Source organism: Eleutherodactylus coqui, chromosome 11, assembly GCF_035609145.1.
Source record: "Eleutherodactylus coqui strain aEleCoq1 chromosome 11, aEleCoq1.hap1, whole genome shotgun sequence".
In the NCBI taxonomy this organism is placed as follows: Eukaryota; Metazoa; Chordata; class Amphibia; order Anura; family Eleutherodactylidae; genus Eleutherodactylus; species Eleutherodactylus coqui.
In genome coordinates, this window is record NC_089847.1 from 114,400,601 (window position 1) to 114,419,745 (window position 19,145).

Here is a 19,145-nt window from a genome sequence, read left to right on the forward strand (position 1 = left end):
CAGCAAGACAACAGCATACCCACACCAGAACAGCTCAGCAGGTAAATCAGAACCGAGCTTGTAATATAAATACAGCACCAGAACCAAGCTCAGTAAATAAATACAACACCAAAACGAAACTCATAACATAAATACAACACCAGAACCAAACTCAGTACATAAATACAGCACCAGAACCAAGATCAGTACATAAATACAGCACTAGAACCAAGTTTCGTTCATAAATACAGCACCAGAACCAAGCTCAGTACATACATATAGCACCAGAACCAAGATCAGTAAATAAATAAAAGACCAAAACCATACTCATAACATAAATACAACACCAGAACCAAGCTCAGTACATACATAAATATAACATCAGAGCCAAGCTTATAACAAGTGATGGCATGTTATGACGGTGGCGCAGTAGAGCCAGAACCATAGTTGGTGTACACCCTTACACCCTTACGGTGTATATCAATCACTCAAGAATATCTGGTAGAAGGGAGGATCGGACTGACACAGTGACTGAGTATGGGCTTCAGACAAAGGGAGAGCTGAAAGACTTCAAGACTATGACCACAAGGAGTCGGAGACACTTTGGGGCAAAGTAAGCTATCGATCAATGCCAAGTATGGCCATCATGTCCCAGTGAGACCACTGCACCATGCGCCCCCAACAAGTAAAGTGCCATCAGGAGAAGTAGTTTATGTTTTGCAATTGATCCAAGTTGCTGAAACCGTTTGCACCCCTAGAGGCCAACTGTTGGAGAGACTGGGAGAGATTGACCTTCTAGCGTCAAATGAAGTCTAAGGCCTTCTCTCAGTATGGCCAATTTGGGTTGCACCATAAATTTAAGTAGTTACAAAAAACTTGTGCAATAGATGGTTGAGACTGGATTATATTTCCGTCTGTTCCGCGGTTTGGGTCCTTTCAGTTTGAGCGGTCTCTATTTACTACCAGAACACAAAGTAACAGACAATTTGTGGTTTCCCAGCGTCTGGTGCCATAAATTGCCTCCTCCGTAGCGGTCATGCCTGATGAACACAATAACAGGAAGGTGGCATCTGCTATTCACAGCCTTCACTTTCATTATATCGTTAGAGGTTTTTGTAGCGTAAGGGCCCTTTAACAAATCAGCCAGATTCCCGTGATCAGCGAGAATCTGAATGATTGTTGTACAATGTAGCAGCAGGCACATGATAATTCATTCGGCGTTCACTTTCTGCTCGCCTACACAACGAATGACAAATTGGCCCGTGTGAACAGGCAGTCGTTCATCTATGAAGAACTGCCTGTTTACTGTGAATAGAGGCCGGCAGGCCGGAGCGATGATTCTTCTGTGTAAAAGCACAGGAAGGATGCAATTAGGACAAGGTCAGCGCTGCAGAGGTTTAATCTCAAATGAAAACGAAATCTCCAAACTAGAAGTAACTGCCCTGGTGTGACAGGTCTAAACCAGGGAAGCGCCGGCCGGCACATCTGAAGACCAGCAGAATAATCAACCATGTCTCCACATTCCCAAAAACGTATACCTTGTGATGTTTTCCTCTGGGGGAGTCTACATGCCCCCCTTACCGTCCACCATGGATGATCTGTGATGCGCTACAATGTGTACGACAGATACATGAATACCGGCTACATGTGTCAAGTGACAAACGGGACTCATGTTGATTACCTCTAAAGTGGAAAACATTTTTGATAAGGTGACCAGATTTTCCCAAAGTGGGACAAAGGGGTGTGGTCGAAGTGGGACAAAGGGGTGTGGTCAGTGGGCAGATATGATTTTACCTCTGTCTTTCTAAAAAGTACAGGGCCATTTCAAAAAAGACAGGGAGCAACTTCTACCTGTCCATGTACCTTTACATCAAGATACGGTGCCGTATACAGAGTTCCCCCAGTAGTAATAGTGATCCCACAGTGGCCTCAGTGGTACTAGTGACCCCCATAGAACCTGCAGTAGTAATAGTGACCTCCACAATGGCCTCAGTAGTAATAGTGTCCCCCAGAGTGGCTCCAGTAGTAATACTGACCCCTACAGTGGCCCCAGAAGTAATAAGGACCCCCACAGTAGCTCTAGTAGTAATAGTGATCCCGACAGTGGCCCCAGAAGTAATAAGGACCCCCACAGTAGCTCTAGTAGTAATAGTGATCCCGACAGTGGCCAAGTAGTAATAAGGAAATCCACAGTAGCTCCAGTTATAATAGTGACCCCACAATACTATTACTAGCTAGGCTGATATAGGGGATATTATTACTAATAGTGTCCCCTATATTGGCGCCAGTATTAATAGTGACTCCAACGGTATTCCCCCTGGGACCGATATACTTGCCTCCTCCTCCTCGTCTTCTCAGCGTGCTGCCTACGGAAGTGTGTGCGCCTGCAGCAGCGCCTCCTCCGTTCTCCTCTCCTTTTTACAAAACCAGGGAGAAGAGGTCAGGGAGCAGAGGAGGAAAAGCCCAGATGCACACACTACCGTCAGCAACATGGCTGATAATCACCTTCTTGGGACAAATGCAGGCAGAGGCGTAACTTGAAGCTCCCGGGCCCCAATGCAAAACCTGTAACAGGGCCCCCAACTATAATACTTTACTCATAGTCCTGGGCTCCCTATATGGAGAAGAGAGGCCTTATGGGCCCCCTAAGGCTCCAGGGCCTGGGTGCAACCGCATCCCCTGCACCCTCTATAGTTACGCCCCTGAATGGCCGTCCTGCTTGGGACTTTGGGGATATCAGGACACAGGGTCCCAAAGCAGGACTGTCCGGCCTAAATCAGGACGTCTGGTCACCTTATTGTAGATCTTTTGCAATTAAACTTTTTGATTTTCTGTTTCCATTGATATCAGATTTCTATATGTGAGTGTCATTAAACGGGAATCATGGGGGTCTCACATGGGAAGATCATTTGTAATAACCCTAAATGTTTTTGACATTCTTAGCAAGATTTGGATTCCGGCAGCAGTAGACTTATTCATGGTGGCAGAGGAGCCTTCATCTCCAACAGATATCTATGAGGGCCGCCTCACATGTATCATCAGGGTCCATCAGAAGGTCCTCTGATCCATCAGCACTCCAGTAACGGTAACTACCGGCCCCCATGATGGCCATGTTCTAGCAGGAATCCTCTGACACAAGACTGGTCATAGTAGGAAGATACAGAGATGGATGCTTCATGTTTACTGCTTGTGGTGACATCACACATACATGTACACGGCTGCATGTGAGGCTTCTATGAGGTCACTATGGTCTTTGGTTCCAATCTGTGATGTCACAGAAGCTGCAGGTATATAAAGTGATGTTACAGTGAGATGAGCTCATTCTGTATAGAAAGTGAGAAAGAGAAGAGAGAATGTTTGTGAAAATGATATTAGTGACCCTGCTGCTATTACCATCAGTGCATGCAGTTCGAATCTTCAACGCAAAATATGAAGGTAAGTACATTACTGCACAAGGGGTTAATCCTAGCATGGGCAGGTGATATGAGTGGAGGGATCTAAGAGTTCAGCCTAATAACATATAGATTAGCTATATATACCCCGCTTCCCCCAAAATAAGACAGGGTCTTATATTAATTTTTTTAAATATTTTTCTTTTTTACATGTATGGCTGCCGGGACACTGTTTACATTGACTTTTGTTTTTTAATTAACTGTTTTTAGGGCTAATTTTTGGAGTAGGGCTTATATTTACAGCATCCTCACAAATCCTGAAAAATTATGCTAGGGCTTATTTTCTGGGAAACAGGGTAGTTAATAGTATTCTCTCCGTGCTGCAGACACTCACTACTAGATGTAGAAGGGGGTTCACTAGAGATAGAGGGGTTACCGGCTGCTTCTCATTTTGTCAGTAGAGTTGTTCCTTATTGGATGTGTGTGCGTCGCTTATTATGGGAAGAGATGGCATTGGGAAGTCTATGGGACGCTGGGTGATGTCCTGCTGGGGAGCCTTGGGTCATGGCATTCAGGCTAATGTTACTTTAAGGGCTTATTCACACGGCCAAGAATCTTGCAGGAGTTTTGTGCAATGCAAGACACGCAAATCCCACACAAATGTGAAATCCATTCTTTTGAACGGTCTATTCACATGAGCGATTTTCCACTCATAGTAATGCTGAGAGGAAATAAGATCGCAGCATGTCCTATTATTGGATGTTCCCGCAGGAGGAATCGCCCATTGTTTCCTATGGAAGCACAAAAAAAAATTTGCATGCACTTTATTTCCATTGCAGCCCATGGGAAGCTCTCGGGATCTTTTCTCAGATGTGAAAATCGCAATCTCACAGAAGTGATGGAATCTTTAAGCAAAAACTCATCGGCTCGTAGTGCAAGTCGCAAGTTGCCAAGTATGATATTGGGCGGAGTCTCTTGGCCTGATATGGGGCACCCGTGTGAATGTAGCCTCACACATACCGCTGTTGGTGCGCCTACACATTGTCTGCATACATTGCAGGTGGGAACTATTCTCCATATCCCCAATGTATCAGCCGAACACATTGTAAATATTCCCTTGTACTGAATAGCTTTCACTACAACTGGCCTAGATGGTCGCTGGCAATGTGTAAGAGGCTGACATGGCACCTGTATAAGTTAGTGCCCCCTGTGAGCCCCTGGACTGTGACAGGGCAAGATGTGGTGCCCAACGAGGGGCGGCAGGCGGCTGAGGAGAGCGTCAATAATGTGCTGAATAAACTGCTCATGGGGGGGGGATGTTACAGGAATTCTTGGTGCCTTATTGTACATGCTGGGGTACAAGGAGCGGTAGGAGCCGCCCATCCTTACACCCCAAATAACAACTCATTTTGGAATCCGCAGTTGTAATACTAACGACCTAATGAATAAAAGGCAGATTATTAACAACTACTATTGTTTCCTCTTTTCTAGATGTACCAAGAAAGAAGATAGAAGAGCCGCCCACCATTATAGATCACATTGAGTATTACATCAGGTTCATATTACCAGCTCTGGCCCCATACTTCTTGGTACTCGTATATGGGGTGGGCAAGTGTCTCTACGAAAGACACAAGTAAGTATTGTAAATAATACTTTTATCAGCTACACTGCAGTCTACATAGGAAATAGCGCATCCTCACATTATCACATGACCCATTAACCCCTTAGTGCTCCAGGATTTACAGTTATGTCACGGAAGTTCAGGGAGGGGGATCCGGGGAAGAAACAGACGGTACCACTCCGCAACAGCTCCAATCAGAAACGCCACTGAACAGAGCTGTTAACCATTTAATTGCCACGGTTTATGTTTAGGAGTCCCAAATGGCCCCCTGTGATGAGATATCGGAGTGCAGTATAGTTGCCATGGCAGCTGAGAGCCAGTGGTGTGGCTTGATAGATTTCCTGTCACATCGTAATATAATGTAATACTATGGTATTGCATTATACTGCAGGAGCGATCAAACCATCGCAAGTTCTTGTCCCCTATGGGGAGGAAAAAAAAATGTAAAAATCAGTTTTAAAAAAGTTTTAACAATTATTAAAAAAAAATAAAAGGTAATAAAAGTTAAAAAACGAAACATTTTCCCATATTTAGAATAAAAGATTCTAAATTTTTTTTAAAAATATGCGATATCGCAGCGTCCATAAAAGCCCGAACTATAACAGTAGCACATTACTTACCCCGCATGGTGAACATCGTCAGAAAAAAAATAACACCAGAATTGCTCTTTTTTCGGTTACCCCGTCTCCAAGAAAAAATGTAATAAGTGATCAAAAAGACGTATATGCTCCAAAATGGTACCAATAGAAACTACAGGACGTCCGGCAAAAAACAAGTTCTCACCAAAAACATATAATCGTACCGACCCACAGAAAAAAGTTCTGATGTCATTTTTGCTATAGATTGTAAACTGTAGACACAAAACCCCCAAAATAGCAGAATTTCCTTTTTTCCCATTTCACTCCATTTTTTTAAAGTGGAGAAACAAATCTGAAAATACAAAAAAAAAAAAACAGGGTCCACGTCCTTAAGGGGTAACGGGTATATTTTAGTGTACTGTACAATTCTTGGGGCTTGTTTTACTCCACGGACTCACAAGGTGACTTCTAATTTTACAACTTTAAAGGAAAAAGAAGACCGAAGACACCTCAACAGATGACATCGAGAGCGGAGGATCATCAAACTCCACAGAGAGCAGCAGTGAATCCGATGGTAAATACTGTATAAATAATGTAACTCATCCATCTATCTATCTATCTATCTATCTATCTATCTATCTATCTATCTATCTATCTATCTATCTATCTATCTATCTATCTATCTATCTATCTATCCTAATAGATAGGAAATTATGGCATAACCGCAGGATAAATGTCTGATAGATGTGATTCTCACCTCGGGGACCCACACGTATTTCTAAACTTCAGGGTAATAGAGCTGATGGCCGATGCATCCAGGCAGAGAATGAATGGAGAGAAGACCACCCATGAGCAAGAGTCTGTGGATTCACTTCTATGGGAGTCACAGAGCTAAAAACAGTCAGTCCCATAGAGGTGAATGGAGAGCGCCACGCACATCCATGACCTCTCTTCTATTCTCTCTCTGCATGTATGCAGTAGTCATCAATTACTTCACCAGATGCGAGACCCCAATCTGGAGATAGGCGAGGGTCCCAGAGTTAGAACACACATCTCTCAGACATTGTAAAAAGTTTGCTTATAGCTTGATGAAAAGATTGATCCCCACCGTGAGATTTTAACGGTACCAAACTTTTTCATTTTTCCAATATACATTGTTGGGATAAAATGAGCAGCTGCCATTCTACTAATATATTAGGGAATTGTGGTTTATGTCATTATCTAGTATTTTATGGGGTCCCCAACTCCAGGCCGGCAGTGGAGGGGATCAATGTGCATTATATGAACATCTAATCTTATAGGCCGTGTCTATTTTACAGGACAAAATGGACAGCAGGAAAAAACATCAGACACGTTCACTGTTGAGGATGAAGTCAAAAGGCCAGAGGAAGAGTAAGTTCTTGGAGTTTATCATAAAAGTTTTATGTTGTTCGTTGCGTTTGCATAAGCAACCAATGAGCTAAATAGTTAGAAATCCGATACTTACAAACTGATCAGCTAGCTATAGACTCAGGGGCATAGCTATATGGGATGCAGAGGTAGCAGTCACTACCGGCCCTGAAGCCCTATAAAAAAATACCAATTCTATCAGTGCCGCTTGTGCCGGGCACACACACTGATGTCAGTGTGCGCACCTGGGATCATACTTTCCTGACCTCTTCTCATTATTTCCTTAGGAGGAGTAGAGAAGGAAAAAATCTCCATCAGCTTGAGCGTCCCGCAGCAGCGCTGAGAAGACTAAGAGTGTCGATAAGACTGCAAAGAGGAGGTAAGTATATGGGTCTCAGGGGGAAAGGGCTACTACTACTGGGGCTACTGTGGGGTTAATATTATTACTGGGGCCAATATAGGGGACACTATTAGTAATATATTGGCCCCTGTAATAATAGTAGTACTACTGAGGCCACTGTGGGAGACACTATTACTACTATGACCACACTATGGTGGTCACTGTTAGTACTGAGACCAATCTATGGGCCACTATTACTACTTAGATCACTGTGGAGTTACTGTTACTACTAAGGCCACTGTGAGTGTCCCTATTACTACTGAGAACACTGTGGGGGTCACTATAGCTACTGGGGCTGATGTAGGGGATACTTTTACTGCTGAGGCTAATATAGGGGGTCACTATTACTGCTCAGACTACTGTGAGGAACATTATTACTACTGAGGCCACTGTGTGGGTCAATATTACTACTGAAACCACTGAGGGGTTCACTATTACTGAGACCACTGTGAGGGACACTATTACTGTTGGGCCTGATGTGGGAGAAATTATTACTATGGAGGCCACTGTGGGTGTCACTATTAGTACTGGGGCCGATATAGGGAACACTATTACTACTGAGGCCACTGTGAGGGTCACTAGTACTACTGAGGCCACTGTGAGGGACACTTTTACTACTGAGGCCACTTTGGAGGTCATTATTACTACTGAGACCACTGTGAGGGTCACTAGTACTACTGAGGTCACTGTGAGGGACACTTTAACTACTGAGGCCACTGTGGGGGGTCACTATTACTACTGAGGCCACTGTGTGGGCCACTATTACTGCTGGGCCTGGTGTGGGAGAAATTATTACTATGGAGGCCACTGTGGGTGTCACTATTAGTACTGGGGCCGATATAGGGGTCACTAATACTACCGAGGCCACTGTGAGGGTCACTAGTACTACTCAGGCCACTGTGAGTGACACTTTTACTACTGAGGCCACTGTGGGGGTCACTATTACTACTAAGGCCACTGTGAGGGACACTAATACTGCTGGGCCTGGTGTAGAGGAAATTATTACTACTGAAGCCACTGTGGGTGTCACTATTACTACTGGTGCTGATGTGGGGGACATAATTACTACTGAGGCTGCTGTGGGGGTCACTTTTACTACTAGGGCTACTCTGCTCATGGCAGCATACCTCAAGCTGACTTTGGGTATGTTTACACATGGTAGAAATGCTGTGGAATGTCCGTAGCTGAAATTTCCGCAACAACTGTGCACCTAAAAAAAAGTCAAAATCAGTATCATTACTGCAGATTTTGACGGGAAATCAGTCACATGTCCACAGCTGATTTCATGCTATACAGTCCCCCCTTCTCCCAAGGTTTCCCGCTGTCAGCGCTCCCTGGCTTTCGGTTCCCAGCAGCCTGTTCAGATGCAGCCCACTGGTCAGGTGATACTGGTCAGGTGAGGCCGCTACAGGCTGCTGGGAACCGGAAGCCGGAGAGCGCTGACAGCAGGAAGCCTACAGAGGAGGTGAGGGGAGCGCCGCATAGTATGAAATCAGCTGCAGATATGTGGCTGATTTCTAGTAAAAATCCGCACCAATGGTAATCCAGAGCTCCAGCTAGGAAAAAAACACACAGCGATCCTCCTGTCTAATTTCAAGCGGCCCAATCCTTTTCATAACGACGGAGGTAAAATCGTACGTGTTGATAATCCCCGCCCCCTGATGTGTTGAACTTCCCCGACTGTCCTGCTCGGTATAATCTGTCTCTATGTACATATACGAGTCCTCCTCCCTGATGGCACCAACTTCACACGATAACAAGATCTTTGGGAATTATTTTTACATCTGGATTTTGTAATTTTTCAGGTCTGAAAACCACCAGGACAAGAAGGAAGAGGAGACGGAGATAGTCCCAGGGACCGGCAATAATACCGCAATAAGACCGCGACGAGGTAACGTATAGCGCTAATGATATGTCTTACAGCAGCTACACTACTCCAGTCTATGAAAAGCCTTATGTGTATATATTTGTAAAGTTCTCCTAGTCTTCAGGTCCTTCCATATCATTCCTCTTCACTTCTGGGAAAAGTTGTTTTAACCCCTTAAAGACCAGGATGTTTTGTCCCTGAAGGACCAGACACTTTTGGGGGATTTTACCCATGTGGTGGTTTTACTGCCCTTTTTTTTTATCAGCTGTCAAAATCATTTTGCTGCGTTTTTTTCCGTAACATATAGGTCAATTTTTTAAATATGTATCACAGAATTTTTTTTACCGTTTTTCAGTTTCGTTAGGGCTAAAAAAAGACAAAACAAAAAAAAATGTATAGTTTATTTTTGAGCACTATTTAGCCTGTAAAGGACATTGCAGAAGCAGTTTAAAACCACTTCTGCCTTCTCCTCCAGGTCTTCAACTGTGTCTAACAGCCGAAGACCCAAGTGCTCCTGCTACATTGCAGGAGCTTTCGGCCTCTTTCACACGGGCAACAGCAATATCACAGCTGTGTTCTGTGCAACTTTGTAGTGCTCCTTTGCCAGGATTTTCAGGGGGGCTTGAATTATAAGCCCTAACTCTGAAATAAGCCCTAGCTGCATTTAACAAAAAAACTCAAAACCATACATTACCCAACAGGCGCTGTTCGCTCTGCTACGCTTCTCTTCCCGATGCTGCGGTGCACTTATCTGAAGTCTTCAGAGGGTTCATAAATCCCGCCTTTAGGAAGCGCTGGCTCTGATTGGTTCTTGAGAGCCAGAGCTCAGCCAATCAATGCAGAGCTCAATGAACCAATTACAGCCATTGGTTTACATCCTTTATAGTAGTATCTCCACCCTTTCCTTCTTTTGGATTTTATAATAGGTGGCACTGCCAAAGTACTGTAACATCTCCCGTTTGTATATTGAGGTATATTGTCACATTACAAAACAGAAAACTCTCCCAGTGTGAACATCCACATGAGCTGACCGGCTTTCTAATAAAAGGCGATGTCTGATTTAAAACACATGAGATCATGGCATCTAATGTTAGACAGTATAACAATGGGCGACCCATCACAGTGATTATATATATTGAGCTTTGGGGTTGTTGCACCTCAGTAACTCACATCCAGCCAATTTTGGGCTCACTAGTCCTTTAAATCTGTGCAACTCCATCAGCAGACTTTATCACATACAGTATTCCATCTTCAGACACACTGGCTCTTTACTGCAATATATCACTTGCATCAGTGGAAATCAACACTTGTCCACTTACCACTGGACTTCCAGACGCTCAGGACACCTCAGCAGGGTCCTACACCATTTTCCTTACCCGCATCCTCCACCATTTTGTGGCAACTTGAGGATATTAAGCTCACAGGATTGCAATCTTTCCTCCACCACGTTGGGTGGTCACACATCAGTAAGCCACGTCTAGGCCAGATGCTTGGTAAACGTCCACAAATCCATGTTTATTATGGTAACATAACAGAAGGCAAAAGTAACATAATCTGTTATAATACATCACAAAACACGTAAATATCAACACATCCCAGATTGTCTGGATGCTAAATAAAATACTGCTTATGCCCACTCTAAAAAATTGCTTTAGTGCTTTAAACACAGAGAAAAGGTCCATCACAATTGTTACCCAAGCAGGATGTCATCCTAGGGGCCGACAACCCCTGTCTAGATCCTGGCTACCAGCCACCATGCTCCTCAGAGCTACAGTCTCTCATGGACCTCACAGGGCCATCTCCTGAGGACACTGAGTGTAGCAGGGCTTGAGGTTTTATCTCCTCCCTGCCATAGTCGCACAGGGTTTTTTTTGTGATTTACTAGCAGAATGACTGCTCTACTGCCCTCTGCAGGCCATCTATGCTACCACACTGCCTATACCTTAAAAGAAGGTTTAACTAAATTGTCCTTATATTTTCTTTCTGCAGGAAGTGACATTCCCCATAACATCAGGGGAGATGTCATACAGCAGCAAATACCATCTGTTGCCACCAACCAACATCAAAAACCACCTGCTGCCAAGAACAGCTAATACCACCTGCAGCCACCAACCAACAACAGATACCACCTGCTGCCAAAAACACCTAATACCATCTGCAGCCACCAACCAACAATAAATAACAACTGCTGCCAAGAACACCTAATACCAGCTGCAGCCACCAACCAATAATACCACCTGCTGCCAAGAACACCTAATACCAGCTGCAGCCACCAACCAACAATAGATACCAACTGCTGCCAGGAACACCTAATACCAGCTGCAGCCACCAACCAATAATACCACCTGCTGCTAAGAACACCTAATACCAGCTGCAGCCACCAACCAATAATACCACCTGCTGCTAAGAACACCTAATACCAGCTGCAGCCACCAACCAACAGTAGATACCATCTGCTGCCAAGAACACCTAATACCATCTGCAGCCACCAACCAACAATAAATACTAACTGCTGCCAAGAACACCTAATACCACTTGCAGCCAACAACCAACAGTAGATACCACCTGCTGCCAAAAACACCTAATACCACCTGCAGCCACCAACCAACAATAGATACCACCTGCTGCCAAGGACACCTGATACCACCTGCTGCCACCAACCAGCAATCAATACTACTGGCTGCTAAGAATACTGAATACCACCGGCTGCAACCAACCAATTTATTATTTTTTAACCCTTTCCAATTCACTGGCTAACGTCTAAAGACATTCTGATTGAAGGCTATAGAGCTCTGATGTTGGAAGACGTTCGGCAGGGTATTCTTATTGTATATTACTGGCTGCTTTGCTGTTGGGGGCCTCTCCAGCATGTCCCATACTGATATACTGGCTCTAGCCAGCAGATGGCACCATTGTATAATGGCAGAAAGAGAAAGCCCCCGAGGAAACCCTGAATCCAAAATTGGATTGCAAAGTGTTAATGTTGTTTTTTATTAATTTTTGGATTTATATATAGTTTTATATTTCTTTTATTAATATAAATATAGATTTATATTAATTTTCATATTGTTTTTTGCATATTTTTATTAGGTTTTATTTTTTTTTTTATCTATCTTCTTAGTTTTATATATTTTTAATTTATAATCTAACATCCTAAATTAAAGATATATATTTAAATCAAAATTCTGTTGTGGATGTGTTTTCATATTATTCCTTTATAGTGCTTATTTGTACCAAGAGGTGGACCCCGCACCTCAATGAAAGAAAGGAAGTAGGGGGGAGGTAGAAGGGTACTCTTCTTGGTTTAACATTATAAGGGCCGATTCACACGGGAGCATTTACCATCTGGCTGCTGTTTGGGCATTAAACGGGCATCACACAGACCCATTATAGCCAATTTGGCTATAAACTCAAACATTTTTTCACAAGGACCAATGGTGTGTTAGTGTAATCACTTAACTTAGATAATAATAGAAGGGTATTGCAGGCTTATCAATCAGATATGCCTAATTATTATTCAATGCATCCGAGAAGAAAACAATGAGACATACTTAAGTGATGTTTCCAAGCTCTTCTATTTCATTGTTCCAATGCGAGAGGTTATATAGTGTGGCAACTCCCACAAGGTTAACAATTAAAAGTCTATGCCATGTGTTATACTTCTCTCTTAGTAAAACATTACAAAGGTTAATTATGATAAAGCTACATGCTCAATATATGAGAGCACGTTATTCAAATTTCACTACAATGCGTGTCTTTTGCACTTGTACATCTTGCTATGCACACTGCACAAATATTATGCACACAACACTACTGCATGCAATATAATTCAATAATTTCACAGGCACATGTGAAAACATTGCAGTATGTTCTATTTTGGTCTATATCACAGGCCAGAGTTAGAAATAATATATCCACTACCCGAGGGGTTCTGACAGTTCATAGATGCGTGTCTGTGTGCTATCTGATGCATTTTGTACTCAGGTACCAACCAACCAGGAAGTGATCTTCTGTGGGCAAACGAGGACAGCAGAATGCCCAACAGAGCTCTAGAAAGCAGTGGGAGGACCTGGACCGCACCTGCTAGGTGAAAGAGGCCTAAAGGTATAACCGGAGCCTACACAGCACTGTCCTTTAATTCCAACTCCCCTTCCCTCTTTTCAGAAAGAACTGGGAAAGAGAAGTTCTGGAGACCTTTAATGAGGACCAATGGATTGTTGTATATTAGTTGAGTGCTAAGACCTCTCGTTGTGCCAATCATTAAGAAGACGTTTATATAGGTGGCATCTACCGCTTGTCTCAAATGTTTCCTGGTACTTCTGGTTTGTGTTGGAGATGTTATGGACAAGTTGGATCTCTGCTACATATCTGGTGGTCATGTGAAATCCTTAAACCTCTATGGGATCAGATTTACTTCCCACTGCATTCAATTTTGAATTGTGACTTTCGATGGGGCCCTAATGGGGCCCAATGTTTTAGTGTCCAATCAAAATGTAGAATTGTACGACTTTTGGTTTCCCTATAAGATCCGCACAACCCCCTAGTGAAAAATGTTGGAGACCAAATCCTGGGCATGAAAGATAGAAACCAGTCAAACAAAATCCTGCATAAATAACGACACGTGGCGATTACATGTAATGATATAAGACTGTAAATAATATTCCACACTCATGATTGGTCCGGAGAACCACAACAACACTCAGCCTACAGTTGTCAAAAATGCTGGACTTTTCCTTACAAATGTCATCCAGCTGATGAGATATAAACAGATAGAAATCATAAACCCGTACTAACATCCAATAAATGTGACATTGCTCCATACATCGGCCCAGGGATATCTCTTATTTTCATCTGCACAGAATTTCACCTGTTAAGGGCTCAGTCAGACGGGTGTTTATTACATGCATTTATTCACGTGTGAAAAAAATCGCATAACCGCGTTCATTGACACCCATACGTTCTATCTTTTGTAGGTGGGTATTTTATGCGCATGTAAAAATCGGACATGTGACCGCTCCTATGGAAAAGCATTGGTTCTATATAGATGCGAATCACAAAAAGCATACGCAGTAAAAAATGCCCGTCTGCCTGAGCCGTAAAGCAGCAGTTTGTGCTCCAGAGCTGCTCTTTCCATAACAGAAAATGCCTTCTGGGCCAACTAGTGTAGCTCCGTACCCACAGCAGTGGCCAGGCTTGATATTACAGGCAAAGTTTACATTAAACTGCATAGATGTAATTACAAACCTGACCATTGCAGTGGGCATAGAGCTGTCTGCTTCCTGCATGGGTACACCCAGCCCAACAAACAGTTGTTCGGCAGGTCAAGGAAAGGAAAGGCCGTTTAGATTTTTGGAGTGATAGTCGTTGTGTCTAAACCAGGCTTTAGGGTCAGTTCAGGGTTTCCATCTCTGCTCTGTTTTTGGAGGAGAGAATCTGAAAATGATCAATTTTTTTGAACAGGAAAATAGCGCAGTCTGCAGCGTTATTTTTCCACCCAAAAAAAAACAACCGGAAACCTTTCAGTTTTTTTGAAAACTCAGCTCTGCTACATCGTTGTGTGGGAATTTTACAAGCATTGTGAATTGCTCTTACCTTTAAAGGTTTTGTTGCCCCCCCCCCCCCCTCATAAATGAGTCTGGAGAAGTGCCGGCCGGACAGACTCAGCTGGTTAACATGGAGCAAAATAAAATGGGCTTTTGGCGCCGGAATATCAGCCGGCATCTGAAATTACCGGACAGTCATAAAGCACTTCTAGCATCCGGTCCTGTGAGGAAGGAGTGTGTACAGCTCTTAGAGCAGAACCTATAGAACATCTGATCATCTACACGGGCCCCATACTGGTGACATATGCCACTCACATACCCCCTACAGCAATGTCGCTCACATACCCCACAACAATGTCGCTCACATGTCCCCCAACAATATCCCTGAGCAATGTTGCCGAAATGCCCCTCAACAATATTCCCAGAACAATGTTGCCCACATGCCAGTTAACAATGTTACACGTGCCCCCAGAACAATGCCCCCAGAACAATGTGGGTCACATATCCCCATAACAATGTTGCCTATGTCTTCAGTCACAATGCCAGCTATTGAAAAGTTCCAACCACAAGCCCACCTTAAGAGTGCAACCCCAACACTTACGCTAGGCTTAATGTAGTGGCCCAGAGTTTGGGGCCCCTCCAGCACAGTAGAATGCATGTTCTATGTATGTCTTATGTTAATATCATTAATGTGGTATGAGTCAGTAATATGTGTATTAGTACTTCTAGGCATGAAAGGGTTAATGTCTGGTAATGTCTGAAGAATGTATCATTTTGTCCGGTCAGTTATTGATCGGTGTGCAAGTGATGAGTTTGGAGTGAGGTGTCCAGGTGGAAGGTTGTGTTGAGTAAGTGATTGGCAGTCAAGCAATGGAGATGGAGGAGAGATGGGTTGCTGCTGCTGATGGAGCTCAGACATGCCGGAGTCCCTCCTTATAGAAGTTTGCCCTTTCAGGGTTTTGGAACCCATGACATGCTGAGAATGCATGGGTGTGAAAGCGCAAGAACCACATGTTCCTATTCAGAAACCGCAACTCATGCGAGAACAGTGAGTGACCGCCTGATGTAACCACAAGTGTGAAAGAGGTCTAGACTCCATCCAGTTGAGAGAGTTTCGTCCAAGAGAGCGAGATCCAACAGATAACCGAGACTGTGGATGTATATACCTTGGAAAACCCGAACTGTATGAGTGAAAGGAAAACAGGTGAGAAATGTAAGTCTGCTACTTATACTAATCTAATACTGCACAAGTTATTCTTCTGTTGATTGAAAAAGACAATGAAGTAAAAGAAGAAGACCGAATGTTCCCAGTTTTTGTTGGAAAAATACTTTCTGTGTGTGGACTACTCTTTATTCAAGTTGGGTAATCCACCGCTGATCAAGGAACGTTGGCGTCACAGTGACAAAACAGGAATTTAAGGTAACCTAGGTTACTAAATGTGACCTCCCCCGGTTAGTAACGAGGTCGGGTGTTACGCCAGCCATTTAGAGGAGACAGTAGACCCCTGTGACAAGGTTGCTACTTCATTTGCCCCGCTGTCTCCTTGGCTGAGGGCCTGCTCCTCAGACGCTGCATTAGCACTCTTCTTCTTGTATGTGTGTGTGCATCTATACATACATGTCTGCATGGACGCATGTGCAACTTCTTTGTATGCAGCAAGGAAAACACTGCCACCTGCTGTCCTTACACCAGGCTATTGGGCTGCACTCAAAACCACAAGTGCTCAATGCGTTTTTCTATGCCGTACCGGTCAAACAGCTTGAAAATACATGTAAGAACCATGAGGACCGACCACCATATAGAATACAGTAAAACTCATGCAGGGGAGTCACATAGTTGACACTTTAGGATGTAGAAAGGTGTTACTGATGTGTTACTATGAAAAAAATTGGTACCGTGCTAGCCAGTAGAGACATAAGCCTGAGGAAGAACCCTGAGTACATTTGAAAGCTTGCTATATCATCATGTATTTTTGTGAGCCATTAAAAGGTATCATATCTACAAGATTACTTGGTTTTTCTTACTGAAAACAATCACATGATGTGTTACGCAATAACTCGGAGCAGCGCCAAGCATTGGCAAAAGTGAATAAAGACCACCTTCTGAACAGTGGAGTCCGTTCTGCTTCACCAAGAAGTGGTTACTGATAGCCAAAGTGCCGTCCAGTTTATTGAAAGATCAGGACCTGCTGTTTGGCTCTGCCTGGCTTGTACCTGTGTTATATGGTATAGATGGCAGAATAAACCAACCCATGATACCGGAGGTACTGGTGCATTATGTCTCCACCAGCTGACTGGGTGGAAACCTGGATTGTATGGTCTTAGTTAAAGTGCACGCTCACAGATTATAAGTGCACACCCACAGCTTGTGATTGGCTGGGCGAGACTTTCAGGACCAGGTGTATGGAATCAGCAGGTTGTTGCCCCCGGGCTGCTCGCTGGCTGGCTACTGCTGCTTAACCCTGCCAAGGCCACCAAGACCGAGAAACTCCTGAAATCGGATCTCTCTGCCAGTGTTGGTGTTTGTAGACTGAAAGCTCCTGGAAGCGTCTCCGCCACTCGTCCTGCACCCGCTTGTGATAGTTGGCCTCAACATTGTTAATGGCGCTCCAGCCAAACAGCAGCTGTTAGTCCTCCACAGAACCAGCCCCCACAGTGCAGGAAGGGGTGCTCATCACATGTAAGGTGCTACAAGGGCGTTACGTGGGTGCTCCCTGTCACTCTGGCTGTCCAACCTATGTCTCCAGCCCTAGTTCCGGTGGAGACATAATGCACCAGTACCGATACTGGAACAGTATGAACTGACCAGCAAAAATACCGACCCAAGAACATCTGAACAGTTCCCAAGTAATGAACTTCCCAACTGTGACTGAAACTGCAGTGAGCCAAACCGAGAGAGTCCTGAGGCCTATATGAGACCCTCCAGCGAGAGAACAGGAGATGTTGCCACAGTCAAGAATGACCTTCATCAGTCAGTGGCAAAAAATGAGCTGAGGCCCAAGGTTGCCAACACGGGTACAGGTACATGCCCAAGGCTGGGTTGCAGTGGCAGGTGGTACAGGAGGTTAATGGACAGTGAGCCTAGGTAGGAAACACCAGAAGTGCCCAACTGAAAGAGGTCCATAATCTGAGCGAATCATGGAATTTCTGAAAAGTGTGGACTGCCATGTAGTTCGAGCCCATAGAAGTTTTGGGGTTCATGAGGGAGCAGAGCTGGACAATAACTTCTTTGCCCACTGTTATCAGTCATGCTGGAGGACTTAACTTTTAAGAACCATGATCTTATTGAGAGTGAGGTGGTGTGCTACAGCCAAATGCAGAGCCTACGACGCTACTGGGCCACAGCAATATACCAGTATGATAAACCAGGTGGAAATACCCCTTGGTAGAAGGCAAGGACAGAGAGGAGAGTCCACCATGACCCAGTACAGCTGGGAATCGGACTTATCCTTGACTGGGAACAGTTGTGGGATCCTAGTGGTGGCCAAGAGAGGTTAAGCTCTGAGTCACCTGGCTGTGTTAGGTCTCTGACTCATTTCAGGGGACCAGAGAGGCAAACATGGATGGCTGGAGAGGCCACTGACCCCGAATACGAGGGTGTCCGTACAAATTAACCTCTCCGTTGTCATAAGAAGAGATTTTCAAATGTGATAATTCATAACTTAAAAGCATGTCACCGCTACTATAGTTGTTTGATTGTTTGATGTATTGTTGGTTGCAGGATCTGCAACCCTTAAAGAAGGGAGGGATGTAGAAAGGTATTACTGAGAGGTGACTGTCACTTTACATTTTATTCAGTCGTTTACAGTAAAGGGGGCATTGCTGGAGGATTGGGCCATAAAAACAGTTGAGGTTAGCATGCGAGGCCTCTTTGGTAGCACTGCGTGGTCATGTGGTGATGCCAACAAGAAAGAGGAAGAATTTTTTTTCACCCTACCCCCTCCCTAGCATAAAGAAAAAAAGATATGTATCAGAACCAAGCCTATAACAAATACAGCCCCAGAACCAAGGCCAGTGCATGAATACAGCACCTGAACCAAGGTCCTCACATAAATACAATAGCAAAACTAAGCGATTGTGTTGTGGGAGCGCCTATGGGCTGACAGTGGTGCCCCAGAACATTAGAGAGGTGGAGACAGAGCCATGAGGAGGATGATTCATGTAACTCCACAAGACATTGTCACATGGACGTAAAACATAATCTGGAATACCTCTAGCCTATAGACACCTGGTTTCCCCCTCACTCTACAAGCTGGTGGCTGCTACCCTGTGTGACTGCCTGGGTCACATGTAGCTAAGGTCGGCCATTGTTGTATATTTAAATTTCAACAATTTTGTAGCTCCTTAGGGCTCCAGCACACGGGCAGGGGGAAGGG